Source organism: Pseudophryne corroboree, chromosome 3 (genome assembly GCF_028390025.1).
Source record: "Pseudophryne corroboree isolate aPseCor3 chromosome 3, aPseCor3.hap2, whole genome shotgun sequence".
Taxonomy (NCBI): domain Eukaryota; kingdom Metazoa; phylum Chordata; class Amphibia; order Anura; family Myobatrachidae; genus Pseudophryne; species Pseudophryne corroboree.
The window spans coordinates 82947645-82965753 of record NC_086446.1 but is presented as its reverse complement, the minus strand read 5'-3'; the positions used below and the strand labels follow the sequence as shown (position 1 = coordinate 82965753).

General features: G+C 49.0%; 1 protein-coding gene across 3 annotated transcripts in view; it reads left to right on the top strand.

The window, feature by feature from the left end:
- The first annotated feature begins 2032 nt into the window (after positions 1-2032).
- LOC135054820 (gastrula zinc finger protein XlCGF26.1-like) overlaps positions 2033-18109 on the top strand; it is a 71868-nt gene continuing 55791 nt past the window's right edge. Inside the window, exons 1-2 of one of the 3 annotated variants that reach the window (XM_063958195.1) lie at positions 2033-2147; positions 2681-2727. The gene's annotated coding sequence lies outside the window, so the exon portion shown is untranslated. The remainder of the gene's footprint in view (positions 2148-2680; positions 2728-18109) is intronic. The other 2 variants (XM_063958193.1, XM_063958194.1) reach the window with 2 other exon arrangements.

Here is an 18109-nt window from a genome sequence, read left to right as displayed (position 1 = left end):
CCCTTGCCAGCTTTATAATATCACTTAGTCACACTGGCAGGTCACCATTATATCAGTATAAATAACGTTTCTGTAGGTGTCTGAATGTACTGCTTAGGGTCACCGCCCCAATATTCCCAGCAGTGAAAGAGAAATTAATTTTCATATGGAAGAGGAAGAACTGTATTGCAGAGAATGGCCGCAGTAATGGATATAGGCTCATTGTCATTTTGGCGCATACGTGTGTCCCTCTTCAGAACCCGGATTATATGTAAATGCCAGGGACATGCGGTGAGCTAAATGACTCGGGACGCACTGGCTAACCCCAGAGCCAGATTTACATGCAATATATGAGCCAAAGGGTACATCTGGGCATTATACACAGGTGCAGCAGTATAAACTCCTGGAAATCTGGTGAGTTTTGATTAGAGATGTGTGGAAAGTATACACAGGTGAGGCACTGTCTCACCTGCCATAGACTTTTTACTCCAGAGTTTGGGCTATAAATATTATTAGATTAATGCAAAGAAGATATTTCAAACAAATTATCAGTATTTTTCATATATTTTATTCAGTAAAAAATCTGGTTTAAACCTAAGTATGACAGGAAAGGCTCTGCCTCACCCCACCGCACGTCACTGGTAAATGCATATTTGGCCCAATGTGGCAACATCTCAATACCTGGGAGCATCAGCGGCTGAGGAAGCTGCAGCTTCTCCCTTTCGCGGTCCCACAGATGGGGATGTGCAGTGATAGGTCCATAGCATACCGCCCAACATGACCCTCTCCAGGACTGTTTCCCCATATTTTTAATACAAGACACCAGAGCAGTCTTTTAACAAGCAGAGACTGCTACACCTGTACTGTAATAACAAGACAGCCTATGCCACCTGTATTACAATAGCATTCCTCCCAACAGGACCCTCTCCAGTAGGGACACAATGCTCTGCTTCTGGATTTTCTCTATTCATGATTGCCGGCACCTGTGTTGGACAGGCTAATGGATAAGAAAGGCGTTTCAGCACAGGTGATGGCAATCGTTAATTAATAGGGAAGTCCATGGACAGAGCATTCTGTCCCTCCATGTTGGGAGGTATGCAATAGGGTAATGGGCCCTACTCATTAGACGATGCGCCGCCGAGGTGCCCGACGGCCGACGAGCGACCCGGCGGCGGCGGGGGGGGGCAGTGACGGGGGGAGTGAAGTTTCTTCACTCCCCCCGTCACGCGGCTGCATTGAAGTGCAGGCAAATATGGAAGAGATCGTCCATATTGGCCTGCATGCACAGCCGACGGGAGACCAGCGATGAACGAGCGCGGGGCCGCGCATCGTTCATCGCTGGAGTCTCCACACTGAAAGATATGAACGAGTTCTCGTTCATTTCTGAACGAGATCGTTCATATCTTTCATAAAATCGGCCAGTGTGTAGGGCCTATAAGAGTCTGCTCCACCAGTAGACCTCACTTGTACCTAATAATTTAGCCTCAGAGACTGCAGCAGCTGTATTATGACAGTGTGCCACAAGAGGCTGCTCCATCTGCGTAATACCAAGTAATATGCGCCTGCTACCCTTGTAGTACAGCACAGTCGGCTAATAATTTTAATATTATTAAGATTATTGTTATTATTAAAACATGAATGAAATAATAATATACTAATAATAATACTACATATAACCATCTGCTTGCAGACACAGCAATCACTCATTCTGCTACTTCCTACTACTACTTTCTTTTCCTGAAAAATTGTGCCTCAGGGAAGAGTTTAGACCAAAAGAAAATAGCTGCTGGAGAGACACCTATTTCTTCAGGTCAGGTATACAGAAAAATGGCCGCCGCCCTCCTGCACTGAGGACATATTTTCAAAAAAATTAACGTTTCTAGCAGCACCACTCTTCCCACTCATCCCGCGTTGGCCAATCGTCCGTCCGGGCTGAATATGCGGCTCCTCCCATCCACCGGCACTATTTTGATTGACGGGTAGATTAGCCAATCATATCGTGTAAAAGAACGAAGCCGAATCTACGCCTGACAGGTCACAGAATCATCACTAGAGAACAGGTGGTGATCTACATGATACGCGGCGGCCATTTTCTTATTGTCTCGGACACGTGGCTTAGGAGACAGCAGCCATTATTTAAACACGCGGCGTGATACTGCCAGACTCAGGTAATTTCTTATGCAGTTTATTAGATTACTATATAGGGGAGAGGGGACTGTGCAGTGATATATGATGGGGGATAACACAGCGCCCAGCACACACTGATTTGTGATATTATTATATAGGGGAGAGGGGACTGTACAGTGATATATGATGAGTGATAACATATCCCCCAGTACACACTAATATGTGGCATTATTATATAGAGGAGAGGGGACTGTACAGTGTTATATGATGGGGATAACAATGCTCCCGGCACACACTGATATGTGGTATTATAATATAGGGCAGATGGGGCTGTACAGTGATATATTATGATGGTAACACAGCTCCCGGCACACACGGATATGTGGTATTATACGTTTCCGGCATGGGTTGTCGACCGTGTTAAGGTCGACAGTCATTAGGTCGACCACTATTGGTCAACATGGACAAATGATTGACACATGACAGGTCGACATGGATTTTTTAACAGTGTTTGGTGTAATTTATTCTGTAACATGACCAGGAACCTCAATTAATGTACCACGTTCCCTTGCAGCTGCGCTCAGCACAGGTTACTATTCCCAATCATAGTCCACCTGAATGGTAAAGTATGAAAGAGTTAAAAATCTAATTTCTCTTACGTCCTAGAGGATGCTGGGGACCATATCGGGACCATATCAGTACCATGGGGTATAGACGGGTCCACCATGAGCCATTATCACTTTAAGAGTTATGCCCCTGCTACCAGACTCAGTTTAGAAAATGTACCCGGAGGAGGCGGTCACAGCTAGGGGAGGGGGCAGTGTCCACCCTGCGGGGTCTTGAGCCACTGCTCCCGCTGACTGAACGTTAGGCTTCAGAGGGGTCTGATCGCGCCCCACTGCAGGGGAACGCTTGCCCTGGCAGCTGGCCTCCACCCCCTTGGGAGCTGAAGATGGCGAGTGAGTCACTGTCCCTCCTTGCAAGCGGGGGGACAGTGTGAAGAAAGTGGCCTTAGGGTAGGGAGCGCGGTCTCACCCGCGCTCCGTGATGGCTCAGCGGGGCGGCGCTGGGAGGGGCGCCCTGGGCCAGCGCCGGACCCTACACTGTCCACTGAGGATCCAGGCCAGTGCAACTCCTCCGGCCAGTATAATCTTTCGGTGAGTGGGAAGACAGCGCCACTAAGGGGGCGGAGCTTCTCCTCAGAGTGGACCCAGCAGTGTTCAGCGCCATTTTCTCCTGCCTGCACTTACTACAAGTGGAACAAGGTCTCTCCAGAGCAATCTCCAGCTATCTGTACAGTACCAAGGGGGTTGTAGAAGAGGGGGAGGCTGTATACAGGCTGTCACCTATTAAGGGACACAGTCAGCGCTGGTTAGGGACTCCCTATACCTTTGATAGCGCTGTGTGTGGGTTGGCTCCAATCTCTGTGTCTCTCTGCCATTCTTGAGAGGGAAACTCTGTCTTCATAATACGCTGTGTGTTTGTGGGGTGTTTGAGTGTGTGTGCAACATGTCTAGGGACACTGTTTCATATGCTGCAGAGGATTTGTCTTCCCAGGAAGACTCCATTCCATGTAATCAGGATTGCACTGTCTTAGCCCAGATCCCAGCTAGAGAGCCAGAATGATTAGTCTCTCTGAGTGGGACTATTCCTCAGATTTCTGAGAGAGTTGCTAGGACTGAGCATGCCACTCAGGTCCTCCAGTCCTCTATTGTTGTATGGTCTGATACTGCATCCTCGGGGTCCCCTGCAGTACATTCTCACAAACGTGCACTTGCAATTTTGCAGGATGATACCGACTCTGATGCTGCAGACGGTGACGGGGATGTGTTGAGGGGGATAGCATCACTTGCCAAGGGGGTGCAGTTGATGATTGAGGCTGTTAGGGATGTTTTATACATTTCGGACACAGCTCCGGAACAGGTGGAGGAGGCCTCCTTCACTGATGATAAGAAGCCCCCCTCACTTTCCCGGCTTCCAAAGAATTGAATGCTATCTTTGAAAAGGCCTTGGAAACTCTGGAAAATAAATTGCAGATTCCCAAGAGGGTCTTGGTAGCTTTTCCCTTCCCAGAGGAAGATAGGAAGAGATGGGAGTCCCCGCCGATCGTAGATGCCTCGGTCTCCAGGCTGTCCAAACAGGTGGTATTACCGGTCCCGGGGTCTACCGCGTTAAAGGACCCAGCAGATCGCAAGGTGGATGCTACGCTGAAATCCATTTACACGGCTTCAGGGGCTATATTGCAGCCTACTATAGCCTGTGCTTGGATTGCTAAAGCTATTGCCAGGTGGTCAGTCACTTTACAGGAGGAATCGTCTACGCTGGACAAAGGTGACGTTGATTTATTTTTACGTAATGTTCAGAATTCTGCAGGGTTCCTGGTGGATTCCATGAAAGACCTGGGTTCCATGGCTGCGGGGATCTCCTCCATGTCTGTCTCGGCTCGCAGGGGTCTCTGGCTGCGCAACTGGTCTGCGGACGCGGAATCCAGGAAGTGTGTGGAGGGCCTACCATACAAAGGTCAGGCTCTCCTTGGGGAGGCGGTGGATGTGTGGATTGCCAAGGCTACTGCGGGTAAGTCTCCTTTTCTCCCCTCAGCTGCTCCGCCTACGTAGAAGCCATTTTCATCTTCCACGTCACAGTCCTTTCTGCCCGCAAGGCCTAGAAAGAATAAGCCTTCGAACACCTTCTTCAGAGGTGGTCGTGCCAAAGGAAAGAAACCTACTCCCGCAGGTTCCCAGACACAGAAGCCCGCTTCTGATACCCCTAAGTCCTCCGCATGACGGTGGACAGCTAAGCCTGGAGGAGGGTTAGGTGGGGGCAAGACTCCGGCAGTTCAGCCACGTCTGGGTGTCGTCGGGTCTGGCCTCCTGGGTTCTGGATATAGTGTCCAGAGGGTACAGACTGGAGTTTCAAGATCCCCTGCCTCACCGTTTCTTCAAGTCAGGCTTGCCAGCCCTACTGGCAGACAGGACGATTCTAATGGAGGCCATCAAGAAATTGGTGGTGTCAGAGGTCATTGTTCCGGTCCCACCTCAGCTGTGGAACAAGGGTTATTATTCAAACCTTTTTGTGGTACCAAAACCGGATGGTTCGGTACGGCCTATTCTAAACTTAAAGTGTTTGAACCCTTACCTCAGGGAGTTCAAATTCAAGTTGGAATCTCTGAGAGCTGTCATCTCAGGTCTGGCGGAGGGCGAGTTTCTGGTGTCTCGACATCAAAGATGCTTACCTCCACATTCCCATTTGGGCGCCACATCAGGCATATCTCCGGTTTGCACTGATGGACGATCACTATCAGTTCCAGGCGTTGCCGTTTGGTCTCTCTACGGCACCGAGGGTCTTCATCAAGGTAATGGCGGAGATGACGGTTCTCCTCCGCAAACAGGGGATGAACATAATTCCATACCTGGATGATCTCCTGATCAAGGCGTCGTCCAGGGAGAGGTTGTTGCACTCCATCGTGCACACGACACAGCTGCTCAGGAAGCACGGTTGGATCCTGAACCTTCCAAAGTCTCATCTGGAGCCGACAAGGCGACTGTCTTTCCTGGGAATGTTCCTCTACACGGAAGTGCAGAGGCTGTTTCTACCGGTGGAGAAAGCGTTGGTGATTCAAACAATGGTCCGGGATGTCCTAAAACCTACCCGGGTATCGGTTCATCAATGCATACGCCTTTTGGGGAAGATGGTTGCCGCCTACGAGGCACTGCAGTACTGCAGGTTTCATGCTCGACCTTTACAACTGGACCTCTTGGACCAGTGGTCGGGCTCTCACCTACACATGCACAAGCGGATATGCCTGTCTCCGAAAGCCAGGATTTCAATCCTCTGGTGGCTGCAACTTCCGCACCTTCTGGAAGGAAGAAGGTTCGGAATTCAAGACTGGATCCTTTTAACCACAGATGCAAGTCTAAGGGGTTGGGGAGCAGTCGCTCTGGGGGAAACCTTTCAGGGACGGTGCTCGGGTCAGGAGTCACTCGTCCCAATAAACATCCTAAAACTCAGGGCCTTGTACAACGCCCTTCTGCAGGCAGCACACCTTCTATAACTTCAGGCTGTTCAGGTGCAGTCGGACAATGTGACCACAGTGGCCTACATAAATCGACAAGGCAGAACGAAGAGCAGGGCTGCCATGGCAGAGGTGTCAAAGATCCTCGGCTGGGCAGAAAGGCACGCGGTGGCGATGTCGGCAATCTTCATTCCGGGAGTAGACAACTGGGAAGCAGACTTCCTCAGCAGACACGATCTCCATCCAGGGGAGTGGGGCCTCCATCCGGTGGTGTTCAAGGAGGTAACCAGTTGGTGGAGGTTCCCCACATAGGCATGATGGCCTCATGACTCAACAAGAAGCTACGGAGGTACTGCTACAGGTCAAGAGACCCTCAGGCGATAGCTGTGGACGCACTAGTGAGACCGTGGGTGTTCCAGTCGGTTTATGTATTTCCTCCTCTTCCTCTCATACCCAAGGTGCTGAGAATCATAAGAAGAAGAGGAGTGAGAACAATACTCATTGTTCCGGATTGGCCAAGAAGGACTTTGTATCCAGATCTGCAAGAAATGTTCACAAAGGACCCGTGGCCTCTGCCTCTAAGACAGGACTTGTTGCAACAGAGGCCCTGTCTGTTCCAAGACTTACCGCGGCTGCGTTTGACGGCATGGCGGTTGAACGCCGGATCCTAGCAGGAAAAGGCATTCTGGATGAGGTTATTCCTACGCTGATAAAAGCTAGGAAGGACGTGACAGCTAGACATTATCACCGTATATGGCGAAAATATGTTGCTCGGTGTGAGGCCAGGAATGCCCCCACGGAGGAATTCCAGCTGGGCCGTTTCCTTCACTTCCTACAGTCAGGAGTGACTTTGGGCCTGAAATTGGGTTCCATTAAGGTCCAGATTTCGGCCATGTCTATTTTCTTTCAAAAAGAACTGGCTTCTCTGCCTGAAGTTCAGACGTCTGTAAAGGGAGTGCTGCATATTCAACCCCCTTTTGTGCCTCCAGTGGCACCTTGGAATCTTAACGTGGTGTTGAGTTTCCTGAAGTCACACTGGTTTGAACCACTTAAAACCATGGAGTTAAAATATCTCACGTGGAAGGTGGTCATGCTATTAGCCTTTGCTTCGGCTAGGCGTGTGTCAGAATTAGCGGCTTTGTCACATAAAAGCCCCTATCTGGTCTTCCATATGGACAGAGCAGAATTGCGGACCCGTCCACAATTTCTGCCAAAAGTGTTGTCATCTTTTCATATGAACCAGCCTATTGTGGTGCCTGTGGCTACTCGTGACTTGGAGGATTCCGAGTTACTAGATGTGGTCAGGGCTTTGAAGGTTTATGTAGCCAGAACGACTAGAGTCAGGAAAACTGAGTCGCTGTTTATCCTGTATGCATCCAACAAGCTGGGTGCTCCTGCTTCAAAGCAAACTATTGCTCGCTGGATCTGTAACACGATTCAGCAGGCCAAAATCAGTAAAAGCCCATTCCACAAGGAAGGTGGGCTCTTCTTGGGCGGCTGCCCGAGGGGTCTCGGCATTACAGCTTTGCCGAGCAGCTACTTGGTCAGGTTCAAACGTTTTTGCAAAGTTCTACAAGTTTGATACCCTGGCTGAGGAGGACCTTGTGTTTGCTCATTCGGTGCTGCAGAGTCATCCGCAATCTCCCGCCCGTTTGGGAGCTTTGGTATAATCCCCATGGTCCTTACGGAGTCCCCAGCATCCACTAGGACGTTAGAGAAAATAAGATTTTATTTACCGGTAAATCTATTTCTCGTAGTCCGTAGTGGATGCTGGGCGCCCGTCCCAAGTGCGGACTTCTTCTGCAATGCTTGTATATAGTTATTGCTTACATAAGGGTTATGTTATAGTTGCATCAGGGTTGATCTGATGCTCTGTTGTTGTTCATACTGTTAACTGTGTAAGTTTATCACAAGTTATATGGTGTGATTGGTGTGGCTGGTATGAGTCTTGCCCTGGATTCCAAAATCCTTTCCTTTGTACTGTCAGCTCTTCCGGGCACAGTTTCTCTAACTGAGGTCTGGAGGAGGGACATAGAGGGAGGAGCCAGAGCACACCAGAATACAAATTCTTTCTTAAAGTGCCCATGTCACCTGCGGAGCCCGCCTATTCCCCATGGTCCTTACGGAGTCCCCAGCATCCACTACGGACTACTTTTGCTTACAAACTCCTTGAGCGTATTGTCTATAACCACCTGACTGCATTTCTTTCCTCCCACTCACTACTTGACCCATTCAGTCTGGCTTCCGTCCTCTCCACTCCACTGAAACTGCCCCCACAAAAGTCTGCAATGACATCCTATCTGCTAAATCCAAGGGTCACTACTCTTTGCTTATTCTTCTTGACCTCTCTGCTGCTTTTGACACTGTGGACCACCCTCTCCTTCTGCAAATCCTTCACTCCCTTGGTCTGCTTCAAACTGCCCTCTCCTGGTTGTCCTTCTTCCTCTCTGACCGTTCCTTCTCTGTCTCCTCTCATGGCTACACCTCCCCCCCCCCACTTACACTAACTGTAGGTGTCCCCAAAGGCTCTGTTCTTGGTCCTCTCCTTTTCTCTCTCTGTACATCGGGGGTAATTCCAAGTTGTTCGCAGCAGGAATTTTGTTAGCAGTTGGGCAAAACCATGTGCACTGCAGGGGAGGCAGATATAACGTGCAGAAAGAGTTAGATTTGGGTGGGTTATTTTGTTTCTGTGCAGGGTAAATACTGGCTGCTTTATTTTTACGCTGCAAATTAGATTGCAGATTGAACACACCACACCCAAATCTAACTCTCTCTGCACGTTAAATCTGCCTCCCCTGCAGTGCACATGGGCCCTCATTCCGAGTTGTTCGCTCTGTATTTTTTATCGCATCGCAGCGATTTTCCGCTTAATGCGCAATGTCCGCACTGCGACTGCGCCAAGTAAATTTGCTATGCAGTTAGGAATTTTACTCACAGCTTTTTCATCGTTCTGGTGATCGTAATGTGATTGACAGGAAATGGGTGTTACTGGGCGGAAACGTGCCGTTTTATGGGTGTGTGCGGAAAAACGCTACCGTTTCTGGGAAAAACGCGGGAGTGGCTGGAGAAACGGGGGAGTGTCTGGGCGAACGCTGGGTGTGTTTGTGACGTCAAACCAGGAACGACAAGCACTGAACTGATCGCAGATGCCGAGTAAGTCTGGAGCTACTCAGAAACTGCTAAGAGAGGTGTAATCGCAATATTGCGAATACGTCGTTCGCAATTTTAAGAAGCTAAGATTCACTCCCAGTAGGCGGCGGCTTAGCGTGAGTAAATCTGCTAAAAGCAGCTTGCGAGCGAACAACTCGGAATGAGGGCCATGGTTTTGCCCAACTGCTAACAAAATTCCTGCTGCGATCAACTTTGAATTACCCCCATCGTCTTTAGGAGAACTCATTAGCACTTACAATATCATCTTTATGCCAATGATACTCCTCTACCTTTCCTCCCCTGACCTCTCTCCTGCTCTGCTCAATCGTGTATCCAACTGTCTCTCTGCAATCTCTTCTTGGATGTCCCAGCGCTTTCTTAAACTTAACATGTCTAAGACTGAGCTGATCATCTTCCCACCCTCCCACAGAACCTCACCTCCCACAATTTCATTATCTATAGATGGCACTATCTCCTCTAGCCCCCAAGTGCGCTATCTTGGAATAATCCTTGACACCTTCCTCTCCTTCAAACCACACATTCAGCACCTATCATAAACCTTTCATTTTAATCTCAAAAATGTTTCCAGGATCAGACCCTTTCTCACCCAGGATGCCACTAAGACTGTTTTCCACTCACTGGTCATCCCCAGACTGGACTACTGTAATCTCCTCCTGACTGGCTTCCCTAACACATACAATCTATCCTCCATGCTGCTGTCCGGATCATCTTCCTCACCAAACGCACTACATCCATCTCAGAATCCATTTCAGGCTTCTCACACTCACAACCCTCACCCACTCCTCTCCCAGTTACATCTGACTTTATCTCCCTTTACACTCCCGCCCGTCCGTCCTCTTTGCTCTGCTAATGCACACCGTCTCTCCTGCCGACTGATTACCTCCTCCCACTCCTACCTCCAAGATTTTGCAAGTGCTGCTCCCTTTTTCTGGAATTCTCTACCTCTCCCCCTCAGACTCTCCACTCTCAGACTCTCACACTCTCAGACTCTCTACAAAATTTCAAATGGGCTCTCAAGACACACTTCTTCACCAAACCTAGTCGTCTGTCATCCTAAGCCTTCTGTGGCCCACGCTCACTTTCTACCCCATCTGTGTCACCCCTGTCTGTGTGCCCCTCCCCTTTAGAATGTAAGCTTTTACGTCTATTACCTAACCCAGTGGTTCCCAAACTGTGTGCCGTGGCTCCCTGGGGTGCCTCGGGACACTTGCAGGGGTGCCCTGGGTTGGTGGTCCAGGACCAATTCAAATTATTTATGGTCAATATAAAAGGCAAAACCAGTGCTGGTGGCTGTCAGTCATAAAATATGGGGACAAACAGAAGCAAATCTTGTCCTTCACCACACAACTGACCCTAAGGATGACCTATAAACACAGTCTACTTAATTTAATATTTCTTTCTATATTTCTCAATAAGAAATTATTGGCCTAGGGGTGCCGTGAAAAAAATTCTGATACTCTAGGGCGCCGTGATTCAAAAAAGTTTGGGAACCACTGACCTAACCTATCATCTTTTCAATACTCCCTTTGATGGCACCTAATCCTCCGGTTTTCTGCCACCCTGATACTTATTTCAGTGCTGTTTACTGACACTGTTATGTTTATATACCCTGTACTTGTCCTACATTGTATTGAACTGTAAGTCACTGTCTTCATGCTTTGCTTATTTATTTACTCTGTAATTGGGTTCTGCGGATCCCATGTGGCGCCATATAAATAAAGGATAATAATGGGGGTAATACAGCCCCCAGCACACACTGATATGTGATATTATTATATAGGGGAGAGGGGACTGTAGAGTGATATATGATGGGAGGTAACACAGCTCCCAGCACACACTGATATGTGGTATTATTATATAGAGGAGATGGGGCTGTACAATGATATATGATGGGGGATAACACAGCTCCCCGCACACACTGATATGTGGTATTATTATATAGGGGAGAGGGGACTGTAGAGTGATACATGATGGGGGGAACCACAGCTCCCGGTACACACTGATATGTGGTATTATTATATAGAGGAGATGGGGCTGTACAATGATATATGATGGGGGGCAATACAGCCCCCAGCACACACTGATATGTGATATTATTATATAGGGGAGAGGGGAATGTAGAGTGATACATGATGGGGGGAACCACAGCTCCCGGTACACACTGATATGTGGTATTATTATATAGAGGAGAGGGGACTGTACAGTGATATATGATGGGGGGAACCACAGCTCCCGGCACACACTGATATGTGATATTATATAGGGGAGAGGGGACTGTACAGTGATATATGATGGGAGGTAACACAGCTCCCAGCACACACTGATATGTGGTATTATTATATAGAGGAGATGGGGCTGTACAATGATATATGATGGGGGATAACACAGCTCCCAGCACACACTGATATGTGGTATTCTTGTATAAAGGAGAGGGGACTGTACAGTGATATATTATGACGGTAACACAGCTCCCGGCACACACTGATTTGTGATATTATATAAGGGAGAGGGGACTGTACAGTGATATATGATGGGGGATAACACAGCTCCCAGCACACACTGATATGTGGTATTATTATATAGGGGAGAGGGGACTGTACAGTGATGTATGATGGGAGATAACACAGCTCCCAGCACACACTGATATGTGGTATTATTATATAGGGGAGAGGGGACTGTACAGTGATATATGATGGGAGATAACACGGCTCCCGGCACACAGTGATATGTGGTATTATTATATAGGGGAGAGGGGACTGTACAGTGATATATGATGGGAGATAACACGGCTCCCGGCACACCGATATGTGATATTATATAGGGGAGAGGGGACTGTACAGTGATATATGATTGGAGATAACACAGCCCTGGCACACACTGATTTGTGGTATTATTATATAGGGGGGAGGGGGCTGTACGGTGTTATATGATGGGGGATAACACAGCCCCCAGCACACTGATATGTGGTATTATTATATAGAGGGGAGTGTACTGTACAGTGATATATGATGGGGGATAACACAGCTCCCAGCACACACTGATATGTGGTATTATTATATAGAGGGGAGTGTACTGTACAGTGATATATGATGGGGGCTAACACAGCTCCCGTTGCACACTATGTGGTATTATTATATAGGGGAAAGGGGCTGTTCAGCTCCCGGCACACACTGTTATGTTTCTCTGACGTCCTAGTGGATGCTGGGGACTCCGTAAGGACCATGGGGAATAGCGGCTCCGCAGGAGACTGGGCACAAAAGTAAAGCTTTAGAACTACCTGGTGTGCACTGGCTCCTCCCCCTATGACCCTCCTCCAAGCCTCAGTTAGTTAGATTTTTGTGCCCGGCCGAGAAGGGTGCACACTAGGTGGCTCTCCTGAGCTGCTTAGTGAAAAGTTTAGTTTTATTTTCAGTGAGACCTGCTGGCAACAGGCTCACTGCACCGAGGGACTAAGGGGAGAAGAAGCGAACTCACCTGCGTGCAGAGTGGATTGGGCTTCTTAGGCTACTGGACATTAGCTCCAGAGGGACGATCACAGGCCCAGCCATGGATGGGTCCCAGAGCCGCGCCGCTGACCCCCTTACAGAGCCAGAAGACTGAAGAGGTCCGGAAAATCGGCGGCAGAAGACGTCCGGTCTTCAATAAGGTAGCGCACAGCACCGCAGCTGTGCGCCATTGCTCTCAGCACACTTCACACTCCGGTCACTGAGGGTGCAGGGCGCTGGGGGGGGGCGCCCTGAGACGCAATAAAAACACCTTAGATGGCTAAAAATACATCACATATAGCTCCTGGGCTATATGGATGCATTTAACCCCTGCCAGAATTCACAGAAAAACGGGAGATAAGGCCGCCGAGAAGGGGGCGGAGCCTATCTCCTCAGCACACTGGCGCCATTTTCCCTCACAGCTCCGTTGGAGGGAAGCTCCCTGGCTCTCCCCTGCAGTCACTACACTACAGAAAGGGTTAAAAAAGAGAGGGGGGCACTAATTACGCGCAGTATTAAAGATACAGCAGCTATAAGGGGAAAAACACTTATATAAGGTTATCCCTGTATATATATAGCGCTCTGGTGTGTGCTGGCAAACTCTCCCTCTGTCTCCCCAAAGGGCTAGTGGGGTCCTGTCCTCTATCAGAGCATTCCCTGTGTGTGTGCTGTGTGTCGGTACGTTTGTGTCGACATGTATGAGGAGAAAAATGATGTGGAGACGGAGCAGATTGCCTGTAATAGTGATGTCACCCCCTAGGGGGTCGACACCTGAGTGGATGAACTGTTGGAAGGAATTACGTGACAGTGTCAGCTCTGTATAAAAGACAGTGGTTGACATGAGACAGCCGGCTACTCAGCTTGTGCCTGTCCAGACGTCTCATAGGCCGTCAGGGGCTCTAAAGCGCCCGTTACCTCAGATGGCAGATATAGACGCCGACACGGATACTGACTCCAGTGTCGACGGTGAAGAGACAAATGTGACTTCCAGTAGGGCCACACGTTACATGATTGAGGCAATGAAAAATGTTTTACACATTTCTGATAATACGAGTACCACCAAAAAGGGGTATTTTGTTCGGTGAGGAAAAACTACCTGTAGTTTTCCTGAATCTGAGAAATTAAATGAGGTGTGTGATGATGCGTGGGTTTCCCCCGATAACAACTGATAATTTCTAAAATGTTATTGGCATTATATCCTTTCCCGCCAGAGGTTAGGGTGCGTTGGGAAACACCCCCTAGGGTGGATAAAGCGCTCACACGCTTGTAAGAACAAGGGCTCTACCCTCTCCTGAGATGGCCGCCCTTAAGGATCCTGCTGATAGAAAGCAGGAGGGTATCCTAAAATGTATTTACACACATACTGGTGTTATACTGCGTCCAGCAATCGCCTCAGCCTGGATGTGCAGTGCTGGGTTGGCGTGGTCGGATTCCCTGACTGAAAATATTGATACCCTAGATAGGGACAGTATATTGGCCCTCATTCCGAGTCGTTCGCTCGGTAATTTTCATCGCATCGCAGTGAAATTCCACGTAGTACGCATGCGCAATATTCGCACTGCGACTGCGCCAAGTAATTTAACAATGAAGATAGTATTTTTACTCACGGCTTTTTCTTCGCTCCGGCGATCGTAGTGTGATTGACAGGAAATGGGTGTTACTGGGCGGAAACACGGCGTTTTATGGGCGTGTGGATAAAAACGCTACCGTTTCCGGAAAAAACGCAGGAGTGGCCGGAGAAACGGAGGAGTGTCTGGGCGAACGCTGGGTGTGTTTGTGACGTCAAACCAGGAACGACAAGCACTGAACTGATCGCAGATGCCGAGTAAGTCTGAAGCTACTCTGAAACTGCTAAGTAGTTTGTAATCGCAATATTGCGATTACATCGTTCGCAATTTTAAGAAGCTAAGATTCACTCCCAGTAGGCGGCGGCTTAGCGTGTGTAACTCTGCTAAAATCGCCTTGCGAGCGATCAACTCGGAATGAGGGCCATTATTGCCTATAGAGCATTTAAAAGATGCATTTCTATATATGCGTGATGCACAGCGGAATATTTGCCGGCTGGCATCAAGTCTAAGTGCGTTGTCCATTTCTGCCAGTAGAGGGTTATGGACACGACAGTGGTCAGGTGATGCGGATTCCAAACGGCATTTGGAAGTATTGCCTTATTAAGGGGAGGAGTTATTTGGGGTCGGTCTTTCAGACCTGGTGGCCACGGCAACAGCTGGGAAATCCACGTTTGTACCCCAGGTCGCCTCTCAACATAAGAAGACGCCGTATTATCAGGCGCAGTCCTTTCGTGGGCAAGCGGGCAAAAGGTTCCTCATTTCTGCCCCGTGACAGAGGGAGAGGAAAAAGGCTGCAGAAATCAGCCAGTTCCCAGGAACAGAAGCCCTCTCCCGCCTCTGCCAAGCCCTCAGTATGACGCTGGGGCTTTACAAGCAGAATCAGGCACGGTGGGGGCCCGTCTCAATGAATTTCAGCGCGCAGTGGGCTCACTCGCAATTAGACCCCTGGATCCTTCAGGTGATATCTCAGGGGTACAAATTGGAATTCGAGACGTCTCCCCCTCGCCGTTTCCTAAAGTCGGCTTTACCGATGTCTCCCTCTGACAGGGAGGCAGTTTTGGAAGCCATTCACAAGCTGTATTCCCAGCAGGTGATAATCAAGGTACCCCTCCTGCAACAGGGAACGGGGTATTATTCCACACTGTTGTGGTACCGAAGCCGGACGGCTCGGTGAGACCGATTCTAAATCTAAAATCTTGAACACTTACATACGGAGGTTCAAATTCAAGATTGAGTCACTCAGAGCAGTGATTGCGAACCTGGAAGAAGGGGACTACATGATGTCTCGGGACATCAAGGATGCTTACCTTCATGTCCCAATTTACCCTTCTCACCAAGGGTACCTCAGGTTTGTGGTACAGAACTGTCACTATCAGACGCTGCCGTATGGATGGTCCACGGCACCCCGGGTCTTTACCAAGGTAATGGCCGAAATGATGATACTTTTTCGAAGGAAGGGAATTTTAGTTATCCCTTACTTGGACGATTCCCTGATAAGGGTAAGATCCAGAGAACAGTTGGAGGTCGGTGTAGCACTATCTCAGGTAGTGTTGCGGCAGCACGATTGGATTCTCAATATTCCAAAATCGCAGCTGATTCCGACGACTCGTCTTCTGTTCCTAGGGATGATCCTGGACACAGTCCAGAAAAAGGTGTTTCTCCCAGAGGAGAAAGTCAGGGAGTTATCCGAGCTAGTCGGGAACCTCCTATAACCGAGCCAAGTCTCAGTACATCAATGAAAGGGTTCTGGGAAAAATGGTGGCTTCCTACGAAGCAATCCCATTCGGCAGATTCCACGCAAGAACTTTCCAGTGGTACCTGCTGGACAAATGGTCCGGGTCGCATCTTCAGATGCATCAGCGGATAACCCTGTCACCAAGCACAAGGGTGTCTCTCCTGTGGTGGTTGCAGAGTGCTCATCTTCTAGAGGGCCGCAGATTCGACATTCAGGACTGGGTCCTGGTGACCACGGATGCCAGCCTGCGAGGCTGGGGAGCAGTCACACAGGGAAGGAATTTCCAGAGCTTATGGTCAAGCCTGGAGGCATCTACTGGTAAAGCTTGTACCCATGTAAGTTTTGTTTGCTCACAGATCTTAGACATTTTTTTAATACGCTATTTGCTCTCTCAACCGTTTCATGTAGGCCATACCTGCACACAAATTCAGATATCAATTTCTTTGCTGTTACTGCAGCCGTTACCTTGGCAACAGGCCACGCCTCTATCTACAAGGAGAACATAACCATTCTGTTGTAAAGTATTTCAAACACTGTGCAAACCAAAATTTAGCAATCATATCAATCATACCCCCTTTGGAAACATATGTAGGGAGAGGTGCACACAATCGACCATCCTCATGTTTCCAAACAATATTTCTCTGACGTCCTAGTGGATGCTGGGAACTCCGTAAGGACCATGGGGAATAGCGGCTCCGCAGGAGACTGGGCACAAAAAGTAAAAGCTTTAGACTAGCTGGTGTGCACTGGCTCCTCCCCCTATGACCCTCCTCCAAGCCTCAGTTAGATTTTTGTGCCCGAACGAGAAGGGTGCAAGCTAGGTGGCTCTCCTGAGCTGCTTAGAAGTAAAAGTTTAAATAGGTTTTTTATTTTCAGTGAGTCCTGCTGGCAACAGGCTCACTGCATCGTGGGACTAAGGGGAGAAGAAGCGAACTCACCTGACTGCAGAGTGGATTGGGCTTCTTGGCTACTGGACATTAGCTCCAGAGGGACGATCACAGGTTCAGCCTGGATGGGTCCCGGAGCCGCGCCGCCGGCCCCCTTACAGAGCCAGAAGAGCGAAGAGGTCCGGAGAAAGCGGCGGCAGAAGACGTTCCTGTCTTCAAATAAGGTAGCGCACAGCACCGCAGCTGTGCGCCATTGCTCTCAGCACACTTCACACTCCGGTCACTGAGGGTGCAGGGCGCTGGGGGGGAGCGCCCTGAGACGCAATAAAAACGATATAAAAACCTTATATGGCTAAAAAAAATGCATCACATATAGCTCCTGGGCTATATGGATGCATTTATCCCCTGCCAGTTTCCTGAAAAAAGCGGGAGAAAAGGCCGCCGTGAAGGGGGCGGAGCCTTTCTCCTCAGCACACAAGCGCCATTTTCTTTCACAGCTCCGCTGGAAGGACGGCTCCCTGACTCTCCCCTGCAGACTACACTACAGAAACAGGGTAAAACAAGAGAGGGGGGGCACTATTGGCAGCTAATATATAATACAGCAGCTATAAAGGGAGTAACACTTATATAAGGTTATCCCTGTATATATATAGCGCTCTGGTGTGTGCTGGCAAACTCTCCGTCTCCCCAAAGGGCTAGTGGGGTCCTGTCCTCTATCAGAGCATTCCCTGTGTGTGTGCTGGGTGTCGGTACGATTGTGTCGACATGTATGAGGAGGAAAATGATGTGGAAGCAGAGCAATTGCCTGTGTTAGTGATGTCACCCCCTAGGGAGTCGACACCTGACTGGATGGTAGTAATTAAAGAATTACGTGACAATGTCAGCACTTTGCAAAAAACTGTTGACAACATGAGACAGCCGACAAATCAATTAGTGCCTGTTCAGGCGTCTCAGACACCGTCAGGGGCGCTAAAACGCCCGTTACCTCAGATGGTCGACACAGACCCTGACACGGATACTGAATCCAGTGTCGACGGTGACGAGACAAACGTAATGTCCAGTAGGGCCACACGTTACATGATCACGGCAATGAAGGAGGCATTGAACATTTCTGACACTACAAGTACCACAAAAAAGGGTATTAT